The sequence below is a fragment of the Myxocyprinus asiaticus genome, chromosome 24, assembly GCF_019703515.2.
Source record: "Myxocyprinus asiaticus isolate MX2 ecotype Aquarium Trade chromosome 24, UBuf_Myxa_2, whole genome shotgun sequence".
Classification (NCBI taxonomy): Eukaryota; Metazoa; Chordata; class Actinopteri; order Cypriniformes; family Catostomidae; genus Myxocyprinus; species Myxocyprinus asiaticus.
In genome coordinates, this window is record NC_059367.1 from 20033656 (window position 1) to 20048683 (window position 15028).

General features: G+C 36.8%; 1 long non-coding RNA gene across 1 annotated transcript; it reads right to left on the reverse strand.

Moving 5' to 3' along the window:
* Positions 1-8770: 8770 nt before the first annotated feature.
* Positions 8771-11440, reverse strand: LOC127414974 (uncharacterized). The gene is made up of 4 exons (XR_007892888.1): positions 11326-11440; positions 10154-10230; positions 10019-10044; positions 8771-9323 (listed from the first exon to the last, which is right to left on the reverse strand). It is a non-coding gene; the product is annotated as an uncharacterized LOC127414974 (long non-coding RNA).
* Positions 11441-15028: the final 3588 nt, after the last annotated feature.

Here is a 15028-nt window from a genome sequence, read left to right on the forward strand (position 1 = left end):
ATCAATATTAAGTCCTTTTTCACTATAAACTTCCACCTTTGACCAGCCCTGACCAGTAGGTGGTGATATGAAGAATGCAAATTGCCAAAAAAAAAAAAAAAAAAAGAAGTGAAAGTGGAGATTTATAGTAAAAAAATTACTTAAATATTGGTCTGTTTTTCACCCACACCTATCATATCTTTTCAGAAGACATGGATTTAACTGCTGGAGTTGTATGGATTACTTCTATGCTGCCTTTATATGATTTTTGGAGATCTGGCCACCATTTACTTGCCTGTAGTGCTGAGATATTCTTCTAAAAATCTTAATTTGTGTTTAGCAGAAGAAAGTCATACATATCTGAGATGGAAAGAGGGTGAGCAAATGATGAGAGAATTTGAATTTTTGGGTGAACTATCCCTTTAATTTAACACCAACATTTACATATCTGCATTTTTTTTTTAAATGGCATTAGCTGGCATTCATTCTCTCAGCTTCACTTTGCAACCCAGCTCTAAGCCAGTATGTAAATGTGAAATCTTCAGTTGTTAACTTTGTACTGGCAGTTATAGTGCTTGGAGGAGACTAGTCTATATTACAGAATACATGTAATAATAATTCCAAGTGACATTTCAATTAAGAAAGTTTCAACTCCTAATAGGTAATAGTACTGAAAACTACTGTACATTGTTTTTAGTTACTGTTATGTTTATGGCACAAAACATTTAAATGGTTAAAAAGTAGTGTTTGTCTTATTAATATATGCATATATTGAGTTTACTGCATAGAGAAACATTTGGCCCTTGTTAACACTCCATTTTCCAAACTTGCGCTGCTAATCTCTGGAACATATGGAATAAGGACATCTGTGTGGAATTTCAAAAAGGTATGGTGACAGTTGATATTTAAAAAAAGAAGAAAAAACCTGTCACTCGCACTTTAAAATTTTGCATACATGACCTCATAATTGAGCACATTTCAGAGATTAAAAATATATTTATTTATTTTTATTTATTATTTTTTAATATTTATTCCTCTATAAATTGTCCAAGGTTTTCATGAAGAAAACCCTGTTTAATTAATTTAAAAAAACAAATGGCAAAATATGTAACAAATGTTAATGTAAATTAACACAAAAGCAGTTGCGTGTCTATAAGGTAACGCCAGGGTTAAATACTGAGCTGGAAGAATAGGATCAGTTTTCTTTAGGAACCAAAGTTTATTTCGTCTTAGTTTGTGTCACGTGTGGTTGTGAGTGAAAACAGTGAAGACCGCCTTATGTAAACGAGACTTGCTGCCCTTAAATGCTCACTGCCTAATAATCTATAAGCCTAAGCATGCTCTTCTTTTTAGTTTGACTTATGTGCTCTAAAAGGTAAAGTTCACCCAAAAAGGAAAATTCTGTCATTATTCACTCACCCTCATGTCATTCTAACCCTGCATGACGTACTTTCTTCCATGGTACATGGAAAGAGATGTTAGGCAGAGTGTCAGCCTCAGTCACCATTAACTTTCATTGCATCTTTTTTTCCATACAATGAAAGTGAATTGTAACGTTCTTTCAGATCTCCTTTTGTGTTCCACAGAAGAAAGTAAATCATACAGGTTTGGAACACATCTGGATGAGTAAACAATGACAACATTTTCATTTTTGAATGAACTATCCCTTTAGAAAATACTCTGCACCCAGAGAAAATTTCAGTTTCAATTTCAGTATTTTTTCCAGTAAGAATAGATTTAGGGAGCAGAAGAGGGGCGGAAAAGGAGAGAATAGTTTGAAGAAGAGAGGTGGAAAGTGAGAGATGATTGTGGGCCTTATTGGAACACCTAAGCTATATTGAAGAGTAAAACAGCAAACCGTTAGATCATCCAGCTGCAGTGTAGCATTTGCGTCTGTCACAAAGGTTGTTGAGGTAAAAATAGACACAGACTAGGCTGGTTACCCAGGGGAACCTGTGTCAGAGACAGCACGGCTGCATGTTAATGAGCCCTTCTTGGGTGTGGGGGGTGCTACTAGATGTTCTTATAAGGGCCTTGTGGTATCCCTAGCAACAACTGCATTTTGGGGAAAATAATTAAACAGCTACAGCCCTTTTGGCCTGCATTTGCACAAAGATGGATTGTGGTGCCATTCCATGAAAGAGATTTAGTATGTTAGAAATATGTGAAGCCATCCCTCCAGACATGAAATTATTTAGAGGGACAGTTCAGACAATATTAAAAAAAATTCTGTCATCTTTTACTCACCCTTATGTTTTTCCAAACCCGTAAGACTTTTTCTTTCAGGAGACGAAAATCATACAGGTTTTTAGCAATATGAGGGTGAGTAAATGTTGACAGAATTTTTAAACTGATATTTATCAGTTTAAAATGCCAATTGCAGTATACCCTTATCAAGCAGTCAAAAAGAGCACAATGATCTAAAACTCAGAATAATTTAATCAACAGAATTTAAATGCACAATTTGTTTATTGTAGTGTGTAGTTGTCCAGTAAGTGATAAAGTAAATGTTATAGTTGCTCCTGCAGTAGTAGAAGATTATCCACATGGTGTCACTGTTTACTGTTGATTAGTAGTTTTTTTTTTTTTTTTTTTTTTTTGTGCGCTTGACCTCTGCATTACCGCCCTCTGTGCAGGGCTGGTGCCACTCATTATCGTTTAGACTATTCTAACGATAAGTGTGAAAGATATATTGTTTGTTTTGTAGTTTACTTGTGCCAGTTTTGGGTTGTGCAATTTACCTTTTCTTGACAAGAGGCCCCAGAGCTGCACTGTTTAAGCACAATACGACACTAGGTATTTCTTGACCCTACTTACCCCCTAAAAAATATGTGATTTCTAGCTAAAAATACAATAAAAAACAGCTGCTGCAGGTAAGCTGTCCGAAGATTATTTCACTCTGAATCCACTCCTTACTAGTAATTAAAAAACTTAAAGATATAGCCTGTTAAATAATATCATAATTGGAGTTTTGTGGCTTTTAGTCTGTGTTTGTAAGCTTTAATATCATCTCTATGCTAAAAGTTGACAATTTACTTTTTGCAGGTATACGCATTAAATTTTACAGTTTTCTTCCAGGAAAATTGACAATAAACTTTAATGACTCATCTTGCACTCACTCATTTTGTCCAATAAATGCTCTCTAGAATGAGAATGTCCTTCCCCCTTTTACCACTTACTTTTGACTAGCCATAGCGAGTAGCAAATCATGGTCATGGCTGTGACATTAACTAAAAGCTATTCAGTCCAGTGAAATCAGAAGATAATTTGCAATGAAAAACAGCAATATTGCAGATGTACTCACAAATATATGCTATTTTAATTGGTTTATTTATTTATTTTAAATATAAGTCGGGCAGAATTTGAACAACTTCTTGCACTGTAACCATGAAATATTCCTTTGAGCCACCACAACTCGTATAAGGCTAAAGTCCTAGAAATTGCTTCTGGTTTCAACAGCAACCAAGTGATTAATAAGAAGTGATGGGTAGAGAAAAGAGAGGAGAGTACACAGTCCCTCCAGGAATTTAAGCACATTCAACCAGTCCCCGCATTACTTTTGGTAGCTGGCAATTTTGTGTAATTTCCGCAATTAACTAATGTAATCCGATTGCTTTTCTCCATTTTGACTGCGGTAAAACAAGTGCTCGAAAAGCTTGAAGCAGTCAAGACACATCCAACTGCAGAGTCACCATTGTATCTTCTCCACGGTAATGGAGTAAGCATCTCCTCATCTGTGTCACAGTATGTCATTAACCCTGTGTGTATGAACCCACAATAACCAAGAACATTTGCCTAAACATGAATGTTAATGTTTTGGAACATTTTGCGTTCACTGTCGATAGCCATCTCTAAACACTTAAACAGCGCGAGTACATCACAGCTAGCGTTTAATCTTCACACACTCTTCAGGAGCTGCTCTAAATGGCAGGTTGGTGACGGCCTCAGTTCATTTGGAGTGCTCACATTATGCACTGTTGCACCGGATAATGAAACTCAACAGTCATGAACAGTGTTCATGATTGGCATTTCTATATTTGCTTAAAATGTGATTAGAATTTGAATTGCTCAATAATTGCAGTTCTCTCAGATAATTGCTGTCAAAAGGGATAGTTCACATAAAAATGAAAATTGCCCATCATTTACTGCCATCCCAGATGTGTACGACTCTTTCTTCTGCAGAACACAAAGAATTTTAGAAAAATAACTCTGTATGCAAGTGGTGGAAAGCTCCATAAATCACATAAAGGCAGCATAAAAGTAATCCTTATGACTCCAGTGGTTAAATCCATATCTTCAGAAGCAATATGATCAGTGTGGGTGAGAAACAGATCTTTTTTACCATAAATCTCCACTTTTACTTTCAAAATGTGAAAGTGAAAGTTGAGATTTATACTAAAAAAGGACAAAAATATTTATCTGTTTCTCATCCACACCTATCATACCGCTTCTGAAGATATGAATTAAACCACTGGAGTCTTATGGATTACTCTTTATGTGATTTTTAGAGCTTCAAATGTCTGGTCACCATACACTTACAATGTAAGGACCAACAAAGCTGAGATATTCTCTGCAGAAGAAAGTCATACACATCTAGAAAGGCATGAGGGTGAGTAAATGATGAGAGAATTTTCATTTTTGGGTGAACTATCCCTTTAAATCAAATGATCGCGACCAGGAGATCGACAGGCCTCGCAATGTTTGGAAAAATTTCAGAGAAATCCTGATAGGACTGCAGTTTTCCATTTAAATCCTATGGTCTCCCACATTAAATTTGACATCAACAGATATTTGAAAAGACTGTGACAAATAAAAGCAGTTTAAAAAGCACAAAGAAGTGATACAGGCACACACACACACACACACACACACACACAAACAAACTGATCTCACCAGCAGGAGCAAACGCATGCTTAATGGTGCACTCGGTAATTTTATGTTTATGTTGCGCTGGACAATACAAAAGTAATCTCAGATTTATAGTGACACCTATTGGCGTGGCTGCAGCATCACGTAAAAGATTTTGATTACAGATGTTATTGTAGAAATACCCTATACACAGGCATATGTCACCCATACTGGTCATGTGATCTCAACATGGAGGTCCTTATGAGGCGACTCACCCTAGAACAAAACAGCTGTTGTCAGATTATCATTTTAATCATATTAGTCAAAAGTACTCTTCATTTCTTCATGTGTAAAATTGTTTTAATGAGGAAGAAATTACTGAGTGCATCTTTAATGGGCTGCATTAGCACAAAGCCAAGCACAACTTTCAGAAGCAGATTTACATTGCATGATCTGATGATGCTTTAGGGAGCATAGGGAGGGAGTTTAAAGTCTAAAAATGTTTACTATGACATTTTGTTGAGAAGCAATAACCAGATCACTCACTTGACATTCCAGTGAGATCATAAGCACGGACTAAAGCAATTACAATCATACATATACTGCTGTGATGTTAGGTGCTGGTAACTGATTATTACATTATTGCAAATGTCCTCTGTTAGAATCGCTTGTAGTCACCACAGCCTTTACAGATATTGATCAGACTCACCAACTAAAGCTAATACACTAAGTGTTGTAGACAATCTGGAATCATTTGGCACAATGTGGCTCATATGCATCTCTCTGTTGGCCTTTTTGTTAACAAATTATGAAGCACAGACCTGTTCATGAGAGCGTACCACGATTCCTGAGCTAAAGCTCTTTTAATTTGGCCTGAAAACATGAAAATAACTGCAGCTCTGAGACCTCTTTATATCTTGAGTTCATTCTAGTGTAAACGCTGAGCCATATTTTAGTTGATTGCAATTTATTAAATGTATAACAAGCACCTCTTGCTTTTCAATAGGTGCTGAAGGCCATAATGTTTGTGAGCAAAGTGTTATACTGTATATTTATGTACATTGTGATTCTAAATATTATATCTGTAAATATCGGTGTACATTTTGTTAAATTAATGGTAAGAAATCTATGAAAGGCAAACTGGTGAATCTTGTAACAATGATGTGTATGATATAGTTGTACAGTTAAGACGTAGAATATTTAAATATTTTGTACACTGTGTATTAGTGTACGTGTTGTATGGGGGTAGTGTCTGTTGTATCAATTGTGTGTGTATGTGTGTAAAACAAAAGCAGTTTTATTTTTGCTATTTTGATGTTGTGAGTCCCTTACTTTCCTCTGATACACCCCCAGCCATGAGTTTTGGTTCCTTGGTGAACATCTGGAGCACATCTGTCTTCTTGATCTACACGCCGCAAAGATTGTTTGTTAGCGCACTTGAACTGAATTTTCATTTTACGCTTTTAATGTAAATGTTGGTTTCAATTTGATGTAGACGTCAGCTTATCACACAGACAACAACTGTAATCTCCTCTGGCCTTAGTATCCGCAATATTATTGTTTGCTGCTTATTAGTTTCGTCAAAGGTCAAAATGTTCTCGCTCTTTAAGTTTAGTCTGTCTATATTCAACAAATTCTTTGTTAGTAGTGTTAGCTGGGGCATTCCACTCTTTGTGTCTTGAATGTATACAAGTACAAGGGAGGAAAGTCAAACATAGAGTACTTTTGCACTCTGGAAGTGCCATTTTAATCATTGGAAATATACTTGATGTGAATGTAAATGTTTTCTTAACCCCCCAAAGTACAGTACCAATTATTTGCAAGTTATTTAGTAAGGACACTGATAAAATGTGTACCATTACTCTCTATCAATATGAAGTCTACACATGTGTGTTGTACTAGTCTTAGATTTACAAGCAATATTTCTGCAGGCTTTTTCTTTGGTTGGATGTTTGTTAGATGGTTTGTGAGGCCAAAGTAATTGCTGTTGCTCTAAGAGTAGCTGCGTCAGAGGGCTTCACTGCTAAAGAAGAGCAATGCTCTTTTATCTTTTGTCAAACCCTATTCTGTTGGGTGAGAGCACATTCAGATTACTAGTCAAAATATACTGTTAGTTCTACAAGGAAAGGACTATTCTAGTCTTTTAGTCAATGTCATTGATATTGTACAGTATTTCCGATTCACTTGGGAAAAAGCAGAGTTATAAATATTGAATATGGACCATCACAAAAACAAACAATAAAAAGTTGGTTCTCACACTGAAATGGGTGTCTGATTTGTTCTTTTGCAGATGGGTTGAGAGCCATTGAGTAGCTTCCTATAACAATATTTCCATGACAATAACAGCCCTGTAGAAAAGATCACTAATGGTCAACGTTATATGTTTTGGATGCTGGTGTGCTGGTCTCCAGACAACCAATATATTCAAGGGGGAAAATCACTTTTATGTACCACAGAAGAAAATTGGGAGTTTTAACAATGGTAATAAAAGTTTAACCCCTAACCCAAACCTAAATCTATCCATAAAGTCTAACACTTTACCCAAACCCTAAACATGATTTTTACAGGACAATCACTTTTGTGTAGCACGGAATAAAGAAAACTTTGTGGTTTGGAACTTTGTACAGACATTTCCTTTCTGAAAATAAAGTGTTGGATATGAGGCTAGCTAAAATGTGATTCCTTATCAATTTGAAATTGTTTATTGATATGTTAGTCTCTATAAGATTAAAAGTTGTGCCCTTTTATACAAGGCAAGTCATACAATATTTTATAATTTCCCCATGTCATGAGGAATAATCCCACAGGACATAATTTCAAGTTGTCATGAGGTTCTGTTGCGAAAGATCCAACTTCTTTCTGGTGAAGATCATGGCCACCAGCTAAATTAACACCAAACCATATCAGCCTGAACCAACATGGGACTTTCTGCTGGTATAAGCTGTTTTTTTTTTGTTTTTTTTTTAGCAAGGAGGGCCTTTGGTATATGGCACCATATTCTCTGATGTCTCATCTCACACTCAAAGACCTCTCTGTCTTTCAACCACCACTATGAGTCATCTGTGTAAAGTAGTGGCTGGATCCATTGGCAGTGAAAAGGTTTCTGCCACAGCTTGGTGAAAGCCAATAAAGGAAGTCCTAAAGCTTTCATAAAGTGTGACACCTGATACACTCTCAGGATGAAAGACAACTGAAAGTTGAAAAGACACTCCTGACATTTTACAACCTGCAGTCTTAATTTTAGCGGATGTGTTTAATTTAGCTATCTCAGCTAGAGCTCAGCAGTATTTGTTGTAATATCTCAGGTATGAGCAGCATGCAGAAATACAGCACTTTTCCTAGTTGGATTTTCTGTTTACTCTGCAACCAATAAACCTTAAGTTATAGATTGGACTTTACAACTGAAGATGCATGTAGAAGCTATTTCGGTCTTCTGGTGTTGCAAGCTATTAATAGAACCAATTTCAAATGAGGAAAATTCTCTAAAATCTGAAACAATTATTTTACATTTTGGTCGATGGAGATGACAGTTCTTAGTTTTGACAGGTATTAACACAATTATGTAAAATTCTCAATGGAGCCGGGGGGGCCTGGGTAGCTCAGCAAGTAAATACACTGACTACCACCCCTGGAGTCATGAGTTCGAATCCAGGGCGTACTGAGTGACTCCAGCCAGGCCTCCTAAGCAACCAAATTGGCCTGGTTGCTAGGGTGGGTAGAGTCACATGGGGTAACCTCCTCGTGGTCGCTATAATATGGTTCACTCTCGGAGAATAGCGTGAAGCTGCCACACGTGGTAACGCACTCAACAAGCCAAGTGATAAGACGCGGAGGCAACTGAGATTCATCCTCCATCACCCGGACAGAGGTGAGTCACTACACCACCATGAGGACTTAGAGCGCATTGGGAATTGGGCATTCCAAATTGGGGAGAAAAAGGGGAGCAATAAAAAAAACAATAAATAAAATTTAAAAAAACACAATGGAGCCTGTTTGCCCTTGAATCAGGTGAAATGTGGAAAGATGGCCTTCAAGATGAAGTCTGACTTTGAAATTGACAACTTTTTAATGTTTTCATAAATATCTGACCGTTTTGACAAAAAGTATATGGACTGTGATGCTGTAAAACCTTATTAAAGATGTATATTTTTCATCATAGTAGTAGTATTGCTATTTTGAATACTAATGGCAGGTAAAACTGTGGGACATTTTTTGTCCCATATCTCAAGAATCAACACTGTAAATGTTTTATACAGTATTACAATAAGGCTGCATTTCTCTCCAGCACAAAAGCATCAAGGGCTGAGACCTCTGTACAGTCTGACCACATCCTTGTCTCTAATGCGAGTCTCTGTCCAGCTGAGTGTGTGAAGTGAAGAGACCTTCCTCTGACAGGAAGTCATGCGGAAGTCAGAATGTAATTGACAGGTCATTGGATATGTTGATAGAAGCCAACATTCCAGTAGCTCCAACAGCTGACTGGAAACAATTAACTCCTACAAATTGGTTAGGAAAAAGTTCAAATTTCTCAAAGGGACCTGAAAGAGTTAGTATTTGTGTCTGTACATATCTGTGTATTTATTTATGAATAGATAAATCTACATCCACATGATGCCCTTTAACTGTGACATTTGTCTTGAGAAAAAGTGAGAGGGTAATTTGACAGTCTCTACTTGTGTTCTATACACCCATGTCTTTTGTTGGCTCTCTGGACAATTTACAATTGGCTTTTATGGTCATTTTACCATTTTATGGTAAATTTGCCCTAGAGATGTCTCAACGGTATTATTGTTCCCCACTTAAAATGCCTTTCAAAAGCAAGTATGGCTGCCATAAATGTCACAAGGGCCAATTTAGCCTTAGACTGTTGAATGAAACCTAGTTTTGGATTGGTTCAGTATCTCAGCACTGACACAAATTAGGCTGTGGGAGTGTAAGGGAACTGGGTGGTAAAACTAGCGTTATTATCTCCTGCTGACAACCAAGCGTCATTTCCCATCTGAGAAACTGACTGTAGCCTCTGTTGTGCGATGTCAAAGCATGGTTATTTAGTGAGGACAAGAATACTTAGTGGTTTTTCAGAAAATGTTTAGAACTGCATAAAGAGGCCTAGGACACAATATGGGAAAGTGTCTCTCATTGGCTATGCTTTTTGATTTACACCAATCTGATTATTTTGACCCACACTTACACCAAGATGGATTGTGTTGACCTTCCCTGAAAGAAATGTAGGACATTAGAAGTATGTAGGGATGGCTTCACATATAAGAAATGGCTTAAAGGGATAGTTCTCACAAAAATGAAAATTCTGTCAACATTTACTCACCTTAATGTTGTTCCAAACCCATGACTTCTTTTCTTCTTTGGAACTTCCGCGTTTGTGTTTCATGGAAGAAATTCATACTGGTTTGGAAAAACAAGAGGATTAGTAAATGATCACAGAATTTTTTTTTTTTTTTTAAGATGTTTACAAGAAATGGGCAAACTGCTTCAATCCCGTTTTCATTCTACTTGCCATTACTTTAATTATTCACTTACTTTCAAGTAATTACTTTAATAACTTTAGAATTGTCAGGGTCAATTGTAATATTTCACTTGACTTTATTCACATATTATTTTTTCATCTGTTGTACCGAAGGATGAGGGATGACAGGATTGTGATTGTGACTCAGGCTCCGATAGCACATAAAAGCACAAAAGACATTGAACATAAACTTCTTGTGTATTGTCACTGCAGCAAATTTGATTGTGTGAAAGTGAGCATGATTTAGATGGGGGTGCGCCCCACACTTTGTCAACCACTGATGTAAAGATTTCGTAGCTCTAATTTTGATTCTACCATTTAAATGAGTTGCAATATTTTTAGCACCTGGTGACCAATATCACAGATTCTTCTCTGTATCAAAGGACACATATCCGAGAAAGCAGTGTGATCCTCTGCTATGTGAAGACACTCATGATGTAGAATGCAAGTACGTGTTTCTGTTTTAGGGTGGACTGGAACCTCTCACACTCTCCACATTCCACTCTTTTGATCTACAGTATATCCTGTAAACAGACTTTTCACCGTCACAGGGCTAAGACACACCTAAGCTCACTGTCTATATCTTGCTCTTTTTCTTAAACACACACACACACACACACACACACACACACAGCTACTGTAGGAATGATATCCTCAATTATAGAAGAGGAAGTTCAGAAGATGTTCCCTTGGCTAAGATGCAGCTTATTTTTTACCACCACATTCTTGTTGATTTAGCATTAGTCACTTGCACAATTACAAGAAATATAAATTTAAAAAAGTAAACTCATCGTTTTTCACTTCCTCTAGTTCCATCTTCCAGAGCGGTAAGTGAATTTGAAGAGGAAGTGGGTAAATTTTTCCCATGACATTCTATCTGATTTAGTATCAGAGTCAAATGCTCAATTGCACAAGTAAATAAGTATAAATGTATAAGCAATAAAAGTCAATTGCAAAAATCTTCTTTTACTTACTTTGTTTTCATTTTCCAGAGCAGTAAGTAGACTTAAAACTGAAGTGTGTCATTTTTTCAATGTTGAAATACTTTCTCCTGTCCCAGCTTAACATGGAGTGTCAACAATAAGTAAGCCATTCATAGGTTGATTTCCCCTCTGTGTAATGCTATCAAACAAGTGCTCTACTTGTTTGAGCATCCCAACCAGCCCAACATAGCAACCAATGGCGTGAATTTGAGTTTGTCCAACCAATGGCAAACTCAGAGAGTGTCTGGGAAATCTGATCATTTGGCACAGAAATAAAACTCTACAAACAAATTTGTCAAAATCAGACACATTTTACATTTACATACAAAATTCAGGCTTTAAGTAAACAAAAAAAGAAAAAACATTCTCAACCGAGCAGTTTAGTCTGTCTGTCTGATCTGAGAGAAAATCGAAATGAAATAACAGGGGCAACAGGTGCAACTGGAAGACTGGAAATGTTTTTTCCTTTTTATTTGTTCTGGAGAATGCTGTTCGACTTTTCCGAGCTGGAAGAGAAGTAAAGTGACCGCTGGGACATTGTTTCCTACAGCCCTGGGGAGTGATGGTCTTGGGTTGTGTCGATGTAGGAAAAGAGACCTGAGCCAAGAATGTGTGCTAACGACATGTTCCAACACCTGCACACTAACACCTCACACTCCATCTCTTCACACTCTCACAGAGAGAGAGCGAGAGACAGACACAGAGAGAGACTACCTGGTTGTAGCTATGATAAAAGAAAAATAGGACACAATTTGTAATTTGCGGTGTCACACTGTCAATGTTACGTGTGAACTCCTGCTGTAAGTAGAGCCTCAGCTTATCTTTTGTAATATAGTCAATTAAAAGTTAAACAATCTGTCTGTAAACAATTGTTGGAAAAATTACTTATGTCATGCACAAAGTAGATGTCCTAAACGACTTGCCAAAATGCTAATATGAAATCTGTGGAGTGGTGAAAAAAATAAGTTAATGACTTCAACCTTAGTGTATGTAAACTTCTGACTTCAGCTGTAACTGCTTGAAATTAGTTTTGCTGACAAATAGACAGTCTCTGAGCACTTTATTAGGAACACCTGTACACCCACTTATTTATTCGATATTCTAATCTGCCAATAGTGTGGCAGCAGTGCAGTGCATAAAATCAGGCAGATAGGGGTCAGGCGCTTCAGTTAATGTTCACATCAACCATCAAAATGCAGAAAAAATTTGATTTCAGTGATTCTGACCACGGCGTGATTGTTGGTGCCCGACAGGCTGGTTTGAGTATTTCTGTAAATTCTGATCTCCTTGGATTTTCATGCACAACAGTCTCTATAGTTTACTCAGAATGGTGTCAAAAACAAAAAACATCCAGTGAATGGCAGTTCTGCTGACAGAAATGCATTGTCGATGAGAAAGGTCAACAGAGAATGGTCAGACTGGTTCAAGCTGACAGAAAGGTTATGGTAACTCAGATAACAACTCTGTGCAATTGTAGTGAGCAGAATAGCATCTCAGAATGGACAACACATCAAACCTTGAGACAGATGGACTACAACAGCAGAAGACCACGTCGGGCACTTTATTAGGACCAGTGTTCCTTATAAAGAGCTCAGTGAGTGTACATTTACAAAAGATTATATAAATATCTACAATTCTTTCATACTTGCAGTGCAGCACTACGTAGTCTTTGCAAACAATAGTTTCAAAAGTTATTTCTAGTTTTACAGATGTTATATTTTAAGAGATTCAACAATTCTAACAGTTAAACCACATACAGTATCCTGTGTTTGCACTGTTTTGCAGAAGAGTATATCCTGTTTTTGTCTGTTGAAGGTTGAGAAAGAAATCCACATAATTTGTTAAGAATAAATGCAAATGACTTGTTATAAGCTGTAGCATGATGGTATCATACACTTATCACACAGATCTTCAATGGTTGTTCATAATTTAAGTTTAAATTGGATAACAAACAGCATATTATCCAATCTAAATTGAGAATAGTCTTAGTATATTAGCTCATCTTTCTGCACAACAATTAAAATGTCAGCATATTAACTACACAAAATATCTGAAACAACATCCTCATCTAACCTAAAGATTGCTAAGACAAAAACAGATGCACCAATCAGAGGTACTGAACATGAAAACATTTGTCATCTGTCACAAAATGCTTCAATAGTATATGAATACTTTCAGAAAGAAGGAACAAAATGTCCAAAATAAGCTTCACATAATCCATTGAAATACATGGGGAAAGTTGACAAAAAAAACAAACAAAAAAACAAAACAGATAAAACACTTGTTCAAGGGTGTATATTTGGTATCAGACTTTTTTTTGTTGTTGCTGTTCCTCACATTTGCTCATGAAACTGAATCTACTCATTTAATGATCAGTGATGAGACTACGGGACACCACATTCCAGCTCCCCTGAATGGATTTACAAGCTTGGCTGAAGGCTTATAATGCAAATACATATGGAAAGATTTACCCCTGGCGGGGTGGTCTATGTACCCATTAAACCCGTTTTAAAAATACAAATCATTAGTAATAATGGGAGGGTGAATTCCATCACTTAATTATGGTCTCTGAACTCACTGTGAAAGAGAGATTATGAACCTTCATTTTACCCGAGTTGGAGCAAAACAGATGACCAAACAATGCATACAGGGATTTCTACTGGCGGGTTCAACCATTTTCGAAGGGTAGCATGTTTTCATGTTCTTCTCAATCCAGTTCACTTAGTAGATTTCCAGGGTTGGATCTGATCAGTGTAGGGATACTGATCTACAACCTTAGCGAGAAAATATAAAATCAAGACTTTTGGCAAACTTCATCAATTATGTGTTGGTATATGTGTGATAGAGCCCAAATGTTTAGGTCAATTTTAGCAGCACACATTATCAGTGTGAATACACTGCAGCACTTTTGCCCACTGATTGGATAATTACAGTTACACGCCCTTGACCACTTTTACATTGATTTTAAATTTTTATCTCCTCTTCAACAGAAATCCTTTCAGGAAACACTGTTGAAGAGAAACTTTAGAAAGAGATCTATCTCATGCATCCAGAGCAACATTACTCATTACAATAAACTCATAGAGCAGGGCTAGAAATAGAGGGTTAATGCGTGCAAGTACTGCAAACAAGATTAATATTAATGCTTTGACCATACATTTGTGTGAGTGGACATTTTAAATTCATAGTAATGGCTCCTTTGTTTCTATTGGTTCACTGCCATTAAAACTCCATCCAGTTTGGCCGTATGTAAGTGATGGTTTATGTCAGATGTGCACATACTAATGGTTTCACATCTGTCCGCTCAATGTGATAAAAGCTTCTCAAATGCAGAAGCTTTTGACTTTTGAACAGATAAATGCCCACTCCTCTCACGGCATTTATCTTCAACCACAAAGAGACCATTTGAGTGGTTATTGGATGTTACGCCTACATTTCTAAAGCTGGTGGATGTCCTGTGTGAACTTTTATATATTATGAGAGAATTGCTGAGGAGAACAAAATGGTATATTTGCTCCATTCACTCACATCACCTATGGAAGCCGGGTCCCACCACAGAATAATAAAAAGAGGCAATTCTGACTTTATACCTTAAACTTGTGACTTTATTTCTTGCAATTTCATGAATTAAAGTTGCAGTTCAGAGAAATAAAGTCACACTTGCGAGATATACACTCACTGAGCACTTTATTAG